This window comes from Meles meles, chromosome 16, assembly GCF_922984935.1.
Source record: "Meles meles chromosome 16, mMelMel3.1 paternal haplotype, whole genome shotgun sequence".
Lineage (NCBI taxonomy): Eukaryota > Metazoa > Chordata > Mammalia > Carnivora > Mustelidae > Meles > Meles meles.
The window spans coordinates 32,053,157-32,071,498 of record NC_060081.1 but is presented as its reverse complement, the minus strand read 5'-3'; the positions used below and the strand labels follow the sequence as shown (position 1 = coordinate 32,071,498).

The window sequence follows — 18,342 nt, the reverse complement described above, 5'->3', positions numbered from 1 at the left end:
GGGCCCGGGGGACAGCCGCACTGCCTCTGTACCAGGACTCTTGCCAGCAGCCAGGCAGCGCCTGCACCGCCCCACACTCAGGGACAGACTACGCGGCCCCTCCTAGCTCTGGGCCCCCCCACCCCGCAGCCCCGCGGCCCACTCCCACTCGGCCTCCGCCTGCCCTCTGCCCGCAGCTCTGTCATGCGCTGCCTGCTGCACGGGGCCCGCGCCAGGATGGGGTAGGGGCAGCGCCAAGGAGCCGGGTGATGGGCCGCCCTCTGGGCACTGAGCAGCCTGCCGAGGCCTGACCTACCGCGAGGACTCGCGGACGTCGGTGTGGGCAGGGCAGAACATAGCACTGTGGACCCTGGGTGACGCTGGGGCGGGGAAGGCGTGGGGAGACCGGGGGTAGGGGGATCCGGGGCTGCTGTGGGCGGTGGGGAGCCCGGGAGAGCTGCTGCCACCCGTGCGTTCTGGGCAGTCCTGGAACCCGCCCCCAACAACTCCGGCCACCTTCAGGAGCCCCACCTGGATGTCAAGTGGATGCCCCAGTGCCTCCCAGCAGACTCAGTGGGTTCCATGGCTTCGCTGATGCCCCTCTCCCCATATTTAAGCCCTTAGGTCCTCCTGCTGGTCAGTTGGGACCTGGGCTTTGTGCAAGCAGGTGAGTAAAGGGGTAGTGGGATCAAGCAGAGCTAGTCCGTACATGGGACCTGTTAACCTATTCACTCTGGCACCCAACAGACGGGCCTCCTTCTCCTGTGAATGTGACAGTCACTCACCTCAGAACCAGCTCGGCCACTGTGTCCTGGGACATCCCAGAAGGCAACATTGTCATTGGCTACTCCATTTCCCAGCAAGTACGAATCACCCTTCTGCTCCCTCAGCCTGTGTCCTTGGAACTCTGAGCCTTCCTTCCGTTACCCCCACTGGGGACCAAAGCTCCCCTCCCCGTGGTGGGGGAATCTGGGAGCTGGTGTCCCCTGGCTCAAGCTGCCCTTGTCATCCTACTCCGTGGAGTGCTTGGATGTTTGAGTCCTGGGACTGGTGTGAGACCACCCTCCTGTCCCATCATCTCCCCGCAGCGACAGACTGGCCCTGGGCAGCTTGTGATCTGGGAGGTGAACACCACCACGTGGGCCTGTGCCCTCTGGGGACTGGCTGAAGACAGCGACTACACGATGCAGGTTCGGAGCATCGGCCTTTGGGGAGAGAGCCCCCCAAGGCCTCGGGTGCACTTCTGAACTCTCGAGGGTTCTGACCGGCTACCCTCCAACAGCTCAAGCCCAGGTGAGAGGCTCAGCTATCCTCCACTCCCAAAAGCTTTGGATTCTCTGGCTTTTTACCTGCCCTTTAGCCTCTTGTTTACTTCCCCCCAAACAAGCCAGTCTAGCTTAGATGAATAAAAGGATGACTTAATTCATCATACTGCCAAGAAACGAAGGAATAAGGTTGGCAGGGGACTGGGTATAAACAGGCTGATAATGAATTGTTTGGGAGAAGGGCTTTTAAGCTTCCTTTTCCCCACCGTCTGTTCCTAGCCGCCGCAGTCTGTGTGAATACTTGCCCGCAACGGTCCTGCTTTTTTGGTCTCTAACTACCTGTCCACCTTCCTAGAGAGGGGCTCGCAGGGGCAACCCTGCCCCCAGACTCTCCATCCTTACGGGTCTGCATAGAAGAGCTCTGTGGCCGCTCCCCATAACCTGGAGTCTATCTCTTTCTTCTCAGGTGACATCACAGTGGAGGGTCTGGATGGACAGCGACCACTGCAGACAGGGGAAGTGGTTATTGTGGTGGTGTTGCTCATGTGGGCCAGTGAGTGAGCAGCTGCACGGGGCACCAAGGATTGGGGGAGTGGGGGCTCAGTGAGGGTGGGAGGTGGTGAAGGCTGTCAGGGGAAAAGGCAGGGAGGGAAATGCAGGGGAGATGCTTAGTTGAGGGTGCGCAGAAGTTTGAGGAGAGGAAGGCTAAGAGGGTGGTGCTCGCATATGAGCACCCGAAATTCAAGGGTTTTCTTCTCAGATTTTCTAGAAACCGTGTGGGTATCTCACTGCCCTTCAAGGCTGTGAGTGGGGAGGTCAAGATCAAGGTGCAGATTGTATTGTTGTGTCTCAGCTGTAATTGGGCTCTTCTGCTGTCAGTATGATATCATCAAGGACAACGACTCCAACAACAACCCCAAGGAGAAGGGGAAGGGGCCAGAACAGAGTCCTCAGGGAAGACCAGTGGGGACGAGACAGGTAATATGATGTGGGGCCAGTGAGGGAGGGAAGGGTGATTTCGCTTCTAGAAGCAGTCAGGGAAAGGGAGAAGGCCAAAGAGGGGCAGGAAGAGAAAAGAAATGGATATTTGGGATGAAGGAGGCTCTTACCTTCCTGACATGAGACTCAAGCCATTTTTTTTCAAAACAGAAAAAGTCACCATCCATCAAGACCACTGATGTATGAGTGAAGAAACCGAACTCGAAAACAGATGCACTAACAACCTGGGGATGGGGATAGGGTCAGGGAGAGCCTCAGTTGGTGATCTGCCCAAGACTGAAGGATCCCATAATCTCTTAGAGGGTAATGACACTCCCACAATCTCAGGCCTGGTACCCATCCTCTTTCCACTGTGAGCAGGGCCAGAAGGTAGGTCTCTTAGGGGCTGTGCCCCTGGACCTGGGGAATGGCTATCAGATGGGATATGTCCTTCCATCCCCCAGGTCAAGGGGAGAGACACCTGTTCAACTGTATCCCACTAAGTCCCAGATGGGGCCCCCATCGCACCTGCATCAGGTCTCTCGGCATCCCCAGCTGCCCCCACATCTTGCCTCTGGGTCTCAGAGAGGGGTGTTTCTTGGGGTTCTCCACCTCCCCCAGCAACTCAAAGGAATTGTCTGGGTCTGGGGCAGATGCTGCACTGCACTACTCCAATGTCTTCCACGGAGCCTCAGGTGCTCCCCCTCTCACCTGGTAGCCCCCCTCCCCCAGCTGCTGCTGGTGACCTCACCCCTTGGACATTTTTCCAATAAACGTTCTTGGACAAACTGGAGATGACTGTATGGGACACTGTATAGTATGCTGAAGACACTTCCCCACTGTCTCTCCCCTGACCACAAGGGCCTCTCACACCACCACCAACTCCACAGGAACACTCTCATTGTTTTAAGGCATTTGTTTTGATTCTATAACCTGGAATGGGTGGGGAGAGGACAGAAATGGGTATAGAAAACTAGAGCCCTAATTCCTTTTGTTTTGTTCAGTGAGAAGGGCGGAGAAGGAAAAGAAGGGGCGGGGGGATATAAATTCTCCTGCATCCGTGGAAACGAAGGTTATACCACACGAGAGGGGCCAGTAACCTTTTCAAGTTCACTGCCCACATTGACACCCAAGCTTTTCACCATTTATTCCTCTGACTCCTCCATCAACCTCAGTTAATTTCCAGAAAAGGACTGAGTGGTGTTTGGGACAAATCAAAGAGCAGCTCCACTAATGGAACCTTCAGTCCACGTGCTCCTACCCTGTGCCTCCTGTACTTAGAGTCTTCCCCGCCCTCACTCTTCCTTTTGTTTCTGTCTGCCTCTGTCTCTGCTGATTCGGTCAAAGTCAATAATAACTGTAAAGTGTAAGTGAGTTTATATTCACTCTCTGCCACTATATATCCAGAGGAGGATTATGGAAATAAAACTGAGGGGTTGGAACTCCCCTGTCAAAAGACTTATACTTTGGGCTCTGGGGCTACTTCCTTCCTGTGAAAGTAGAGGCTTTCCTCTACTCTTTCCTAAATTCCAAGGGTGGGGAATGGTGCCAATGAGAGAAATACCTGTTGATGTTTGCAAGCACTATGGGGGAAAGGCTGCAGAACCCAGAATCTGGACATCATATGCCATACTCTCTAGAGAATCAGAGGTCTTCTCAACTTCGGATCTTTCCAGAGGAGGTGTATGAACTCTCCTTTCTGCATCTCAGTCTCTCTGGCATGTTACAAGAATTTAGGCCAGTAATTCTGAAAGGGACCCCAATCCAAATAGATCAAGAAGTCATTATCCTTTCTACTTAACCTAGCTCCAACCCCAGGTATCACAGACTTAACTTCATCCTATCAGATAAGCCAAGTTCTCATTTGCCCTCTGCCTTGAACCACAAAAGCATCCAGATCTGGGCAGCAGTCTTTGATCCACTGCTTCCCAGTTCTGAAGTAGTACCTCTCACTGGCCACTGGCACGGAAACACTCACATCTCTGGACTCTGGACACCTCATCTCTTGGGATGGAGGTGGCACGGGGTATAGAAGCATGGCATAGATATAGGGAGCTAGAAGTTCAGAATATAAAGGCTGTTTAAATGCATCAGCTCTGGGTTGAATCCCAGTTGCATCATTTACTGTTAGTTTGTTAAGTGACCCCTCTAATCCTGAGTCTCCTGGGATGTGAAATGGAACTAATAATGCCATCCCCTTCAAAAGGTGTCTTTGAGATTAAATGAGATAATGCATCTACAACCTTTCGCCCAGTACCTGGCAGAGGCATACTGAGTATTCAGTTAGCTATCATGATTAGCCTTGTGATACCCCGTGCAAATCATATAGCCTATTTCGGTTAAAACCGGCCCGCTGCAAAACGTGTGAAAGCAACCGCCCTGCCTTCCTCCAGGGTTGTAAGGATTAAAAGAAGTATTCGGCCACACTTTACTCACAATCACGGTGTGAGAAAGACCGCCATTACCTAGGTAGGACCTGGAGTATGTGGAGGGCTTGTGGGCGTGGCTTGAGCTTGAGTTTGCAAGCAAGGACAGGATTGGTTGAAGAGAGGACTCGAGTCCTCTCGGGGTCCCGCCCTAGACCTCACTGCGCCTGCGCACCTTCTGTTTGCTTCAAGGCGAAGCTAGGTGGGGACCTGGTGAAGAGTGTTCGGCTCTCTTAGCATCTGCGTCAGCGGCAGTCTCTGAGACTGCGTGGCGGGTTGTCCAGGTAACGACGGGAGTTGTCGCTGACTGGTGGCATCAGAGAGACAGGTGTTCTTCAGGCAGTTGAAGCATCTGAGGACCCTGCTGAGCCCTCAGGTGAGGAGTTGCATGCCTCCTCCTTCCCTCGCCAGCCTTAACGTTCCCAGAGAAGTGGGGCAACTGAAATCTCACCATGCTGAGCGCCTACTGTATGCGGAATCTCTGCTCGGTAGGCAGTGTGCGGTAGTCAAGACGGACCACTAACTTCGGTAGCTTTCATTCCTTTTCATTTGACCTCAGTTGTGTACGAGGCCCCGTGCTGGGCGCACGTGTAAACAACGAACCTAAGTCTGCGCCCGGATAAACAAGCGCTTTAGGTAAAAGCCCCAAAGACGGAGTGCGGAAGACCTCACGTGCGCTCTGTTGATGAAGATCTCAGATTCAGAAAAGGATGGGCACCGGGAGAGGAACCATGCTAAAGAAAGGCTGGGTTTTGGAGCTAGGAGACCAGCATTCAAGTCCTAGTGCCAGCTCCACTTTAAATAAATGGTCCAATCGCGCTGACTTCAAGCCCTCGGCACACAGTCTCTGAGGCCCACCCAACTACTCCATTTGGAAAATGGGAGTAACAATAATAGCAGCCTGAGGGGCTTTGGAGGAAGAGTTAAGGAAAGTCATGTGCCCATAGCCTTATCAAACTAAAAAACCCTGTAGAAACTGATAGACGAGAGAGAACATTCAAAATTCAAAGGATAGACTCATACAAAGCTAATGATAGTATCTGCCATCAGTGAATGTTTCCTATGTAGCAAGACAGCATAATTTAAGGAGTTAGGATTGTGGTTTGTGGAGTCAGACATACGTGGATTTAAATCTTGGTTCCATCCCGTTAGAAACTGTGTATGTCAATTTGAGCAAATTACTTAACTTTTCTGAACCTCAGTTTCCCCATCTGTAAAATAGGCATAATCATATCTGTCTCAGCATTATGAAGTAAAAGGACAATGCATATTGAGCATGGATCAAAATGTCTAGTCTATGGTAAGATCTTGTTAAAGGTTGGTTGTTATTATTCTACTCCCTGCCCCCATTTAATCCTCACCACAGTGCTGTGAGGCATGAGGAAGGCTTCACAGCGAATGTGGTATTAGGAGAATAGAGGGAAATTAGAACAAAAGAGAGAAGTGCTCATTGCTCAGGACACTGCCCCCGAAATTGTAATTTAAAAATTCCTTTACCCTAATGGAATAATTGGAAGTGAAAATCCCCTTCAATCTTTCAAAATAAGATGTCATGTTGCAGGGTAGGGCAAACGCCCAGGATTGGCAAAATGATGAGGGAAGATGATGAGCAAGGAAAATGAGGAACCTCAGCCTTTCGAACCTAATTCAATCAAGCGGTGGGGGAGGGTAAAGGTGGTGGTGTGGCTGTTTTCTGACTCTGAGGATTTTGATGGAGGGAAGAAAAAAATAGGCCTTTTAAACCTGGGACTTTGGAGGTAGGTGGGTTAGGAGTGAAAAGTAACAAAGTTTCAAACCAGAGCTCTGGAGCCCAAGTAATTAATCACACTATTGGAGCAGAAGCTGAATGTTTTATTTCAAGGAGGGAAGTCCTTAGTTCAGAACCGTTGAGGACCAGGTGGTGGACAGATGTGGAAGAGAATAATTGACTGGGAGATGATCACTTCAAAACTGGACTTCTGAGCAGTGCATAGTTTGGGGGGGGGGATTAAAAAAAAAAACTAAGCTGGTGGCTTTTCATCCTAAATCTCAACTCTGATTGTTTAACTCCCCATTCCAGAACTTTCCCTGTCTTTTTCCTACCAAATAAGCCCAAACTCCTTGGCCAAATTCCAAAGTTTTTTTTTTGTGCTGGCCTCACTGTTTTTCCTGTCTTCCTTCTTCTGTTCTATTTGTAAGATAGTTTAAGCTAAATTAAATTACTGTCTCTTAATGAGATTTGCCTTTGCTCCTATCATTCCTTCTACTTCAGATAACTTCCCCCATTTAACTACATCCAATTCTTCAAACCTTAAAGTTGGGTCATTTAAACATAAAACGATTTCAGACTTCTCCAAACTATCATGGCTTTGTACATGCCTTTCTAATGGGATTTTTTCTGTTTTGCACCATGTTATTAGCCTGGGGGCAGGGACTGTATTTTGCTCTTTGTCTTCCTCTGAGCCCCTGGCTACATGCCTTTCTCAGTAAGGTACTCAAAAAATATTGAATGAGGAGTGCCTGGGTGGCTAAATCATTAAGTGTCTTCAGCAAGGTCATAATCCAGGGTCGTGGGATTGAGCCCCACATTGGGCTCCCTGCTCACTGGGAAGCCTGCTTCTCCCTCTCCCACTCCCCCTGCTTGTGTTCCCTCTCTCGCTGTGTCTCTGTCAAATAAATAAAACCTTTAAAAAATAATATTGAATGAAAAAAAAATGTGTATATTGAATGAATGGCCAAAGACCAGAACCTATTAAAAAAGAAAAACTTATCAGACCAAATGAATTTATTTCAGTTAAGCTATGAAGGAGCAAGACCATTGCAGGGGCACATTGGTACAGTTGATACTGTGTGTCACCTCAAAGTGTATTTGCATTATGGGTTTCTAAAGCTCCTTGTTCTCCTGGGCCAGGGGTTTTATAGCCTTGGAGACCAAGATGCATCTTTTGTTTTAAGAACTATGATTTGGAGAATTGACCAAAGTCACACTAGAGCTAAAGGAACTAGAAATGCTTTTGTCACTCTGGATGAACACCTGGGCTTATTTTTGCCCCCTCTGCCTCTGCAAGATGGAGCTGCAAAGGTGACCTGCATGGCTTGCTCCCAGAACAATGCCAAGTTTGCCGTCTGCACAGTGGACCGAGTGGTGTTGCTATACGATGAACATGGGGAGTGGAGAGAGAAATTCTCCACCAAACCAGCTGAAATGAAGGTGAAGAGAGTACTCTGTGTGTCCTTAACCTGTTCATGGGGTCTTATGAATCTGGAAAACTTCCTAACTTCCCCAGCCATCTGCATAGGAAATGGCCTGCCCCATCTTTTCTCAGGATAAATCCCTCACGCTCCATACAGTCACACAAACACCTTTTCTTCTCTTTTCTCTACCATGGGTACTCATGACTTTTTTTTTCCTTTTCCTTTTTTAACTCTTAATATGGCAGGAAGAGCTATATGGTGAAGGGCATGGCTTTTTCTCCTGATTCCACTAAAATTGCCATAGGACAGACCGACAACATCATCTATGTGTACAAAATTGGAGAAGATTGGTGAGGATAGAGACTGGGAGGTGGGGGTGACCTGGAAAAGAAGGGGAAGGCAGGAAGAAATGTCTCATTGGGGAAAGGGGAGTAGAGAAGATGATGGTCCAGGCTGGGACGTGGAGAGCAAAGGCCTTCCCGAGTCTGTTGCTGCTTCCCTATCTGTGCCTGCCTCATGTGTTGTGAGATCCCATCCCTGGTGGGATCAGCCTAAGGACAGCATGAGGACCTGTGATGGGAGCCCTTGGTGACACAGCATCTTTGTTATTGTTCTAACACTGCTCGGGTTTCATTGTATGCCTCCTTTCAAGGCTCCTATGGAACGGTAGGAAACATTAGGGGGAGCAGGGAACGTACCTGGTCTTTCCTCCCTTCCCCCAGCATCACGTGTGGCACTTTATTTATGAAAGTGTTTTTAATGTGTTTTCCCTCCTTTTATGTGGCAGGGGTGACAAGAAAGTCATCTGTAAGAAATTCATCCAGACGGTAAAGTTCAGACCTGTCTCTGGGAGATTTGGATGAACAAACATATATCAATATATCTACTTGTAAATGTAACCAGAAGTTGCATTTTTAAAACTTGTCAGTCTGACTTTTCCAACTGAGAGGATGGAGGATGGCGCTGCGTGGCTGCCCATCCTCCTTGCTTTCCTCCTTGAGCCCTGCTGTGTCCTCTTCTCTGCTGTAGGCGACTGGGGTGGTGGCACGTGTGGGGGGTTCAGTTTGTTATAAATGCGCTGGGCTACATGGACAGGGTTATCCTTTTCATGATTTCCTCCTTACAGAGTGCTGGCACTTGTCTGCAGTGGCCGGCAGAGCACATCATTGTTTTTGGACTGGCTGAAGGGAAGGTAAAGAAGGAAGAGAAACACAAGAGAGGTTGTGGGTGGGGATAATGGTTCTGGAGAGAGAAATACGGTTAAATGTTTCCTTAGGGTCAAGTTATATATTGGGGGGAAAACAGAAGGACCAGTTTTTTGTTATTTCTTTTTCTTTCCTTAGGATCTGGGTGGGATTGAAAGGAACCTAACCAGACTTGTATCCATTTTCCCATTTTCAGGTTCGTTTAGCAAACACTAAAACTAATAAATCATCTACCATCTATGGGACAGATTCTTACGTGGTATCACTGACAACAGAATGAGTACGGAAGAGCAGTATCCCAAGCTTGGAGACATAGGAAGAAGCGATGGGGATGTCGGGACTGGGAGACTATAATATGGAAGATGGGGAGGAGTGGTAGCAGGGAGCCCAGGTAGGGTAATGTTTGACACAGAAGCGGGATTTCTTGGTGAGACAGAGTAATCTCTTTCTTCCTCTTCCTCTTCCTTTTAATTCACTCACTTTTTTAGTTCCTCTGGGAAAGGAATTCCCTGGTCATGCAGATGGCACCATTGTTAGGTATTTCTTCGATGATGAAGGCCTGGAGAGTCACAGGTATGACTAAAGGATGCTGTGAGATGGGGGTAAAGAAACCCAAGATCCCTCCTAGGGGAGGTTGAACATTAAGATTGAGGTGGTTGGTGGGGGGCACATTTAGATGCAGCCACAGAGAGAATTTTTATTCAGGAGGCCACAGCTTAATATTTGTGGGCAAAGAGGAATCGAGTGGAAAGGATTCTGAGAGTAAGGGAAAGTGAAAATTATTCTTATCTATGTAAAAAGTGTATTTATATGTATAAACTCATAGGAAAAGTCATTCTCAAGAGAGAAAAGGGAAAGGGTGGGGGATAAAATGAATGTTTATGTTTTACTTTATGTAATTCTCTATTGTCCAACTAACTTACCTTATGACTTACTTGTAGAGGGGTGCCTGGCTGGCTCAGTTGGTGGATCATGTGACTCTTGATCTCAGGGTTGTGAGTTTGAGTGCCACATTAGGTGTAGAGATTACTTAAATAACTAAAACTTTAAAAAAATAGTAATCCCTTTCTGCCTGGGTGACTTTCTCCAAACCAGGAAAAATCCGGCCTTAGCCTAAAGCAGTCTCCCCTGAAACTAGAGAATCTCTTCTTCCCTTTGGACCCCAACCTAAAAATATGACATTAAAGGCAGGAAAGAGAAATTCCTACTTTATTGGAAGCCAAAAGAGATTTAAAAAAAGAATTACTCAGGTAATAATGAAATTTATTTCTTCTGTAAAGAAAGAGCTGTATGCTCCGTGTGGACCTAGCCAGTGTTAGTTAATGTGTAGGATATGTCCCTTTGGGGGCCTTATAGGTATTTACTAAAGAACTCAACATACAAGCCTTTTGAGGTTTCCTCTTGAGGACAATGTCAGACATGTGTGTGCATGTCATACATATGTGTGTAAGAGTATAAAACACAAAGACGGTTTGTGAAGTTCTCCAGATTAGGATGTGTTGGGGTGGGAAAATGTTGGGAGGAAGATTGATACAGGGTATAAATTTTTCCTAGAAAGGAAAAATCCCTGGCTGAGGCTGTCAGAGTCAGAGTGATTGGAACCCTTTACTTCTGTCTTAGGGGAAGTTGGTGAACCACCCCTGCCCACCCTTGGCTTGGGCAACCAATAGCATCGTGGCTGCAGGCTGTGATCAGAGAATTGTAGCCTATGGAAAGGAAGGCCATGTGCTACAAACTTTTGATTACAGCCGTGACTCTCAGGAGCGGGAGTTCACCACCGCTGCTGCAAGCCCTGGGGGCCAGTCTGTTGTGTTGGGAAGTTATGACAGATGGGTCCCTTTCCATGTGCATCTACTGCCTACTTTCCCTGTGTACACCTTGCTCTAGCCCAGTTATTTTCAACCAGAGTGGGAGAATGGTTCTAAATCCATGTAGGTTGAAAGAGATCCTCAGGTTTTAATTCACTCACTTCCCTTTTCCTGCTCCCACCATCGGTTGGGACTCTGGCAGTTCCACAATACACCAGGATTTTGTGTGTCTGTGCCTCTGCATGGGACTCCATAGTGGAATTCATCTCCACTGTCTTTGTATTACCATTGCCTCTGTTCAGACCACTGGCTCGGTGTTTGTCCCATGATATTACACTTTGGTGTTTATAGTTATCTGGCTAAACGGAAACGCCCTTGAGAAGAGGGCCTATTCATTGTTTTTAAATATCCAGTGGCCAAATTAGAATCCAGTACATAATATATGCTTAAAGGTTTTGTGAAGGAAGGAAGGAAGGACGGGATGGATGGATGATGGAAGGGTAAATAAAATAAAATAAATAAAGGGCCCCAGTCCCTTCACATCAGCTTTACTAGCCCTGTCCTTTTATCCCCTTCGATGTCATGTGGGTCTCTTCCTTCCTTTTTCTCTGTTTCTTTTTCCTTATTTCTTTTTTTTTTTTTCTCATTTTATTTATTTTTTCAGCGTAACAGTATTCATTCTTTTTGCACAACACCCAGTGCTCCATGCAAAACGTGCCCTCCCCATTACCCACCACCTGTTCCCCCAACCTCCCACCCCTGACCCTTCAAAACCCTCAGGTTGCCCCAACCTCCCACCCCTGACCCTTCAAAACCCTCAGGTTGTTTTTCAGAGTCCATAGTCTCTTATGGTTCGCTTCCCCTCCCCAATGTCCATAGCCCGCTCCCCCTCCCCCAATCCCACCTCCCCGCAGCAACCCCCAGTTTGTTTTGTGAGATTAAGAGTCATTTATGGCTTTCGGTGAGTCAAGATGGCGGAGAAGTAGCAGCCTGAGACTACATCAGGTAGCAGGAGATCAGCTCGATAGCTTATCTAAACATAGCAAACACCTACAAATCCAACGGGAGAGCGAAGAGAAGAAGAACAGCAACTCTAGAAACAGAAAATCAACCACTTTCTGAAAGGTAGGACTGGCGGAGAAGTGAATCTAAAACGACGGGAAGATAGACCGCAGGGGGAGGGGCCGGCTCCCGGCAAGCGGCGGAGGAACGGAGCACAAAATCAGGACTTTTAAAAGTCTGTTCCACTGAGGGACATTGCTCCAGGGGCTAAACCGGGGTGAAGCCCACGCGGGGCCAGCGTGGCCCCAGGCCCCGCAAGGTCACAGAAGGATCGGGGGTGTCGGAGTGTCGGAGAGCTCGCAGGTATTAGAACGGAGAAACCGGCTGCAAAGACATAGCCGAGGACTGAACTCTCAGCTCGGGGTTACCTTGAACTGGTCGCGGGCTGGGTGAGCTCGGAGCGCGGCTAGAGGCTGGGGATACGGGAGTGATTGGGTGCTGTCCTCTGGGGGCGCACTGAGGAGTGGGGCCCCAGGCTCTCGGCTCCTCCGGGCCGGAGACTGGGAGGCCGCCATTTTCATTCCCGTCCTCCGGAACTCTACGGAAAGCGTTCAGGGAACAGAAGCTCCCAAAAGCGAACCCGAGCCGATTACTTAGTCCGGCCGCCGGTAAGGGCGGTGCAATCCCGCCTCGGGCAAAGACACTTGAGAGTCACTACAACAGGCCCCTCCCCCAGAAGATCAACAAAATATCCAGCCAGGACGAAGTTCATCTATCAAGGAGAAAGCAGATTCAATTCCTAAGACAGCAGAGCAATTCCAGAGGAGGAGAAAGCAAAGCACGGAACTCATGGCTTTCTCCCCATGATTCTTTAGTCTTGCGGCTACTTCAATTTTTTTTTCTTTTTTCAATTTTTTATTTTTTTTTCTTTTTTCAATTTTTTTTTTCTTTTTTCTTTTTTCTTCTTCTGCTAAATTTTTTTAAAAACTTTTACCCTTTTCTTTTTTAACGTTTTTTGACTAGTTCATCTAAATATATATATTTTTTCTTTCTTTTTTATATTTTTTTATTTGTTTTATTTTTTTTAATTTTTTTCTTTTTTTTTTTTTCTTTTTTTTTCAGAACCTGTTTTTTAACCCCTTCCCCCCCCCACAATTTGGGGTCTCTTCTGATTTGGTTACAGCGCATTTTTCCGGGGTCTTTGCCACCCTATTAGTAGTTTATTTGCTCCTTCATATCCTCTTATCTGGACAAAATGACAAGGCGGAAAAAATCACCACAAACAAAAGAACAAGAGACAGTACCGAAGGCTAGGGACCTAATCAACACAGACATTGGTACTATGTCAGATCAAGAGTTCAGAATGACGATTCTGAACATTCTAGCCGGGCTCAAAAAAGGCATGGAAGATATTAGAGAAACCCTCTCTGGAGATATTAAAGCCCTTTCTGGAGAAATTAAAGAACTAAAGTCTAACCAAGTTGAAATCAAAAAAGCTATTAATGAGGTGCAATCAAAAATGGAGGCTCTCACTGCTAGGATCAATGAGGCAGAAGAAAGAATTAGTGATATAGAAGACCAAATGACAGAGAATAAGGAAGCCGAGCAAAAGAGGGACAAACAGCTACTGGACCATGAGGGGAGAATTCGAGAGATAAGTGACACCATAAGACGAAACAACATTAGAATAATTGGGATTCCAGAAGAAGAAGAAACAGAGAGGGGAGCAGAGGGTCTATTGGAGAGAATCATTGGAGAGAATTTCCCTAATATGGCAAAGGGAACAAGCATTAAAATCCAGGAGATGCAGAGAACCCCCCTCAAAGTCAACAAGAATAGGTCCACACCCCGTCACCTAATAGTAAAATTTACAAGTCTTAGTGACAAAGAGAAAATCCTGAAAGCAGCCCGAGAAAAGAAATCAGTAACATACAATGGTAAAAATATTAGATTGGCGGCAGACTTATCCACAGAGACCTGGCAGGCCAGAAAGAGCTGGCATGATATATTCAGAGCACTCAACGAGAAAAACATGCAGCCAAGAATACTCTATCCAGCTAGGCTATCATTGAAAATAGAAGGAGAGATAAAAAGCTTCCAGGACAAACAAAAACTGAAAGAATTTGCAAACACCAAACCAGCTCTACAGGAAATATTGAAAGGGGTCCTCTAAGCAAAGAGAGAGCCTAAAAGTAGTAGATCAGAAAGGTACAGAGACAATATACAGTAACAGTCACCTTACAGGCTACTAATGGCACTAAATTCATATCTCTCAATAGTTACCCTGAATGTTAATGGGCTAAATGCCCCAATCAAAAGACACAGGGTATCAGAATGGATAAAAAAACAAAACCCATCAGTATGTTGCCTACAAGAAACTCATTTTAGACGCGAAGACACCTCCAGATTGAAAGTGAGGGGGTGGAAAACAATTTACCATGCTAATGGGCATCAGAAGAAAGCTGGAGTGGCAATCCTTATATCAGATCAATTAGATTTTAAGCCAAAGACTATAATAAGAGATGAGGAAGGACACTATATCCTACTCAAAGGGTCTGTCCAACAAGAAGATCTAACCATTTTAAATATCTATGCCCCTAACGTGGGAGCAGCCAACTATATCAACCAATTAATAACAAAATCAAAGAAACACATCAATAATAATACAATAATAGTAGGGGACTTGAACACTCCCCTCACTGAAATGGACAGATCATCCAAGCAAAAGATCAACAAGGAAATAAAGGCCTTAAATGACACACTGGACCAGATGGACATCACAGATATATTCAGAACATTTCATCCCAAAGCAACAGAATACACATTCTTCTCTAGTGCACATGGAACCTTCTCCAGAATAGATCACATCCTGGGTCACAAATCAGGTCTCAACCGGTATCAAAAGATTAGGATTATTCCCTGCATATTTTCAGACCACAATGCTCTGAAGCTAGAACTCAATCACAAGAGGAAAGCTGGAAAGAACCCAAATACATGGAGACTAAACAGCATCCTTCTAAAGAATGAATGGGTCAACCAGGAAATTAAAGAAGAATTGAAAAAATTCATGGAAACAAATGATAATGAAAACACAACAGTTCAAAATCTGTGGGACACAGCAAAGGCAGTCCTGAGAGGAAAATATATAGCGGTACAAGCCTTTCTCAAGAAACAAGAAAGGTCTCAAGTACACAACCTAACCCTACACGTAAAGGAGCTGGAGAAAGAACAAGAAAGAAACCCTAAACCCAGCAGGAGAAGAGAAATCATAAAGATCAGAGCAGAAATCAATGAAATAGAAACCAAAAAAACAATAGAAAAATCAATGAAACTAGGAGCTGGTTCTTTGAAAGAATCAATAGGATTGATAAACCCCTGGCCAGACTCATCAAAAAGAAAAGAGAAAGGACCCAAATCAATAAAATCATGAATGAAAGAGGAGAGATCACAACTAACACCAAAGAAATACAGACAATTATAAGAACATACTATGAGCAACTCTACGCCAACAAATTGGCCAATCTGGAAGAAATGGATGCATTCCTAGAGACATATAAACTACCACAACTGAACCAGGAAGAAATAGAAAACCTGAACAGGCCCATAACCAGTAAGGAGATTGAAACAGTCATCAAAAATCTCCAAACAAACAAAAGCCCAGGGCCAGACGGCTTCCCAGGGGAATTCTACCAAACATTTAAAGAAGAACTCATTCCTATGCTCCTGAAACTGTTCCAAAAAATAGAAAGGGAAGGAAAACTTCCAAACTCATTCTATGAGGCCAGCATCACCTTGATCCCAAAACTAGACAAGGATCCCACCAAAAAAGAGAACTACAGACCAATATCCTTGATGAACACAGACGCAAAAATTCTCGCCAAAATACTAGCCAATAGGATTCAACAGTACATTAAAAGGATTATTCACCACGATCAAGTGGGATTTATTCCAGGGCTGCAGGGTTGGTTCAACATCCGCAAATCAATCAATGTGATAGAACACATTAATAAGAGAAAGAACAAGAACCATATGATACTCTCAATAGATGCTGAAAAAGCATTTGACAAAGTACAGCATCCCTTCCTGATCAAAACTCTTCAAAGTGTAGGGATAGAGGGCACATACCTCAATATTATCAAAGCCATCTATGAAAAACCCACCGCAAATATCATTCTCAATGGAGAAAAACTGAAAGCTTTTCCACTAAGGTCAGGAACACGGCAGGGATGTCCATTATCACCACTGCTATTCAACATAGTATTAGAAGTCCTAGCCTCAGCAATCAGACAACAAAAAGAAATTAAAGGCATCCAAATTGGTAAAGAAGAAGTCAAACTATCACTCTTCGCAGATGATGTGATACTATATGTGGAAAACCCAAAAGACTCCACTCCAAAACTGCTAGAACTTGTACAGGAATTCAGTAAAGTGTCAGGATATAAAATCAATGCACAGAAATCAGTTGCATTTCTGTACACCAACAACAAGACAGAAGAAAGAGAAATTAAGGAGTCAATCCCATTCACAATTGTACCCAAAACTATAAGATACCTAGGAATAAACCTAAGCAAAGAGACTAAGAATCTATACACAGAAAATTATAAAGTACTCATGAAAGAAATTGAGGAAGACACAAAAAAATGGAAAAATGTTCCATGCTCCTGGATTGGAAGAATAAATATTGTGAAAATGTCTATGCTACCTAAAGCAATCTACACATTTAATGCAATCCCTATCAAAATACCATCCACTTTTTCAAAGAAATGGAACAAATAATCCTAAAATTTATATGGAACCAGAAAAGACCTCGAATAGCCAAAGGAATATTGAAGAACAAAGCCAAAGTTGGTGGCATCCCAATTCCGGACTTCAAGCTCTATTACAAAGCTGTCATCATCAAGACAGCATGGTACTGGCACAAAAACAGACACATAGACCAGTGGAACAGAATAGAGAGCCCAGAAATCGACCCTCAACTCTATGGTCAACTAATCTTCGACAAAGCAGGAAAGAATGTCCAATGGAAAAAAGACAGCCTCTTCAATAAATGGTGCTGGGAAAATTGGACAGCCACATGCAGAAAAATGAAATTGGACCACTTCCTTACACCACACACGAAAATAGACTCCAAATGGATGAAGGACCTCAATGTGAGAAAGGAATCCATCAAAATCCTTGAGGAGAACGCAGGCAGCAACCTCTTCGACCTCAGCCGCAGCAACATCTTCCTAGGAACAACGACAAAGGCAAGGGAAGCAAGGGCGAAAATGAACTATTGGGATTTCATCAAGATCAAAAGCTTTTGCACAGCAAAGGAAACAGTTAACAAAACCAAAAGACAGCTGACAGAATGGGAGAAGATATTTGCAAACGACATATCAGATAAAGGGCTAGTATCCAAAATCTATAAGGAACTTAGCAAACTCAACACCCAAAGAACAAACAATCCAATCAAGAAATGGGCAGAGGACATGAACAGACATTTCTGCAAAGAAGACATCCAGATGGCCAACAGACACATGAAAAAGTGCTCCACGTCACTCGGCATCAGGGAAATACAAATCAAAACCACAATGAGATATCACCTCACACCAGTCAGAATGGCTAAAATGAACAAGTCAGGAAATGACAGATGCTGGAGAGGATGTGGAGAAAGGGGAACCCTCCTCCACTGTTGGTGGGAATGCAAGCTGGTCCAACCACTCTGGAAAACAGCATGGAGGTTCCTCAAAATGTTGAAAATAGAACTACCCTATGACCCAGCAATTGCACTACTGGGTATTTACCCTAAAGATACAAACATAGTGATCCGAAGGGGCACGTGTACCCGAATGTTTATAGCAGCAATGTCTACAATAGCCAGACTATGGAAAGAACCTAGATGTCCATCAACAGATGAATGGATCAAGAAGATGTGGTATATATACACAATGGAATACTATGCAGCCATCAAAAGAAATGAAATCTTGCCATTTGTGACGACGTGGATGGAACTAGAGCGTATCATGCTTAGTGAAATAAGTCAATCGGAGAAAGACAACTATCATATGATCTCCCTGATATGAGGACATGGAGAAGCAACATGGGGGGGTAGGGGGATAGGAGAAGAATAAATGAAACAAGATGGGATTGGGAGGGAGACAAACCATAAATGACTCTTAATCTCACAAAACAAACTGGGGGTTGCTGGGGGGAGGTGGGATTGGGGGAGGGGGAGCGGGCTATGGACATTGGGGAGGGGAGGCGAACCATAAGAGACTATGGACTCTGAAAAACAACCTGAGGGTTTTGAAGGGTCAGGGGTGGGAGGATGGGGGAACAGGTGGTGGGTGATGGGGAGGGCACGTTTTGCATGGAGCACTGGGTGTTGTGCAAAAAGAATGAATACTGTTACGCTGAAAAAATAAATAAAAAGGGAAAAAAAAATTTAAAAAAAAAAAAAAGGGTCATTTATGGTTTGTCTCCCTCCCAATCCCATCTTGTTTCATTTATTCTTCTCCTATCT

The 18,342-nt window shown here is 45.7% G+C and overlaps 1 pseudogene; it reads left to right on the top strand.

Moving 5' to 3' along the window:
* Window positions 1-248: 248 nt before the first annotated feature.
* Window positions 249-2,429, top strand: LOC123927160 (annotated as a pseudogene).
* Window positions 2,430-18,342: the final 15,913 nt, after the last annotated feature.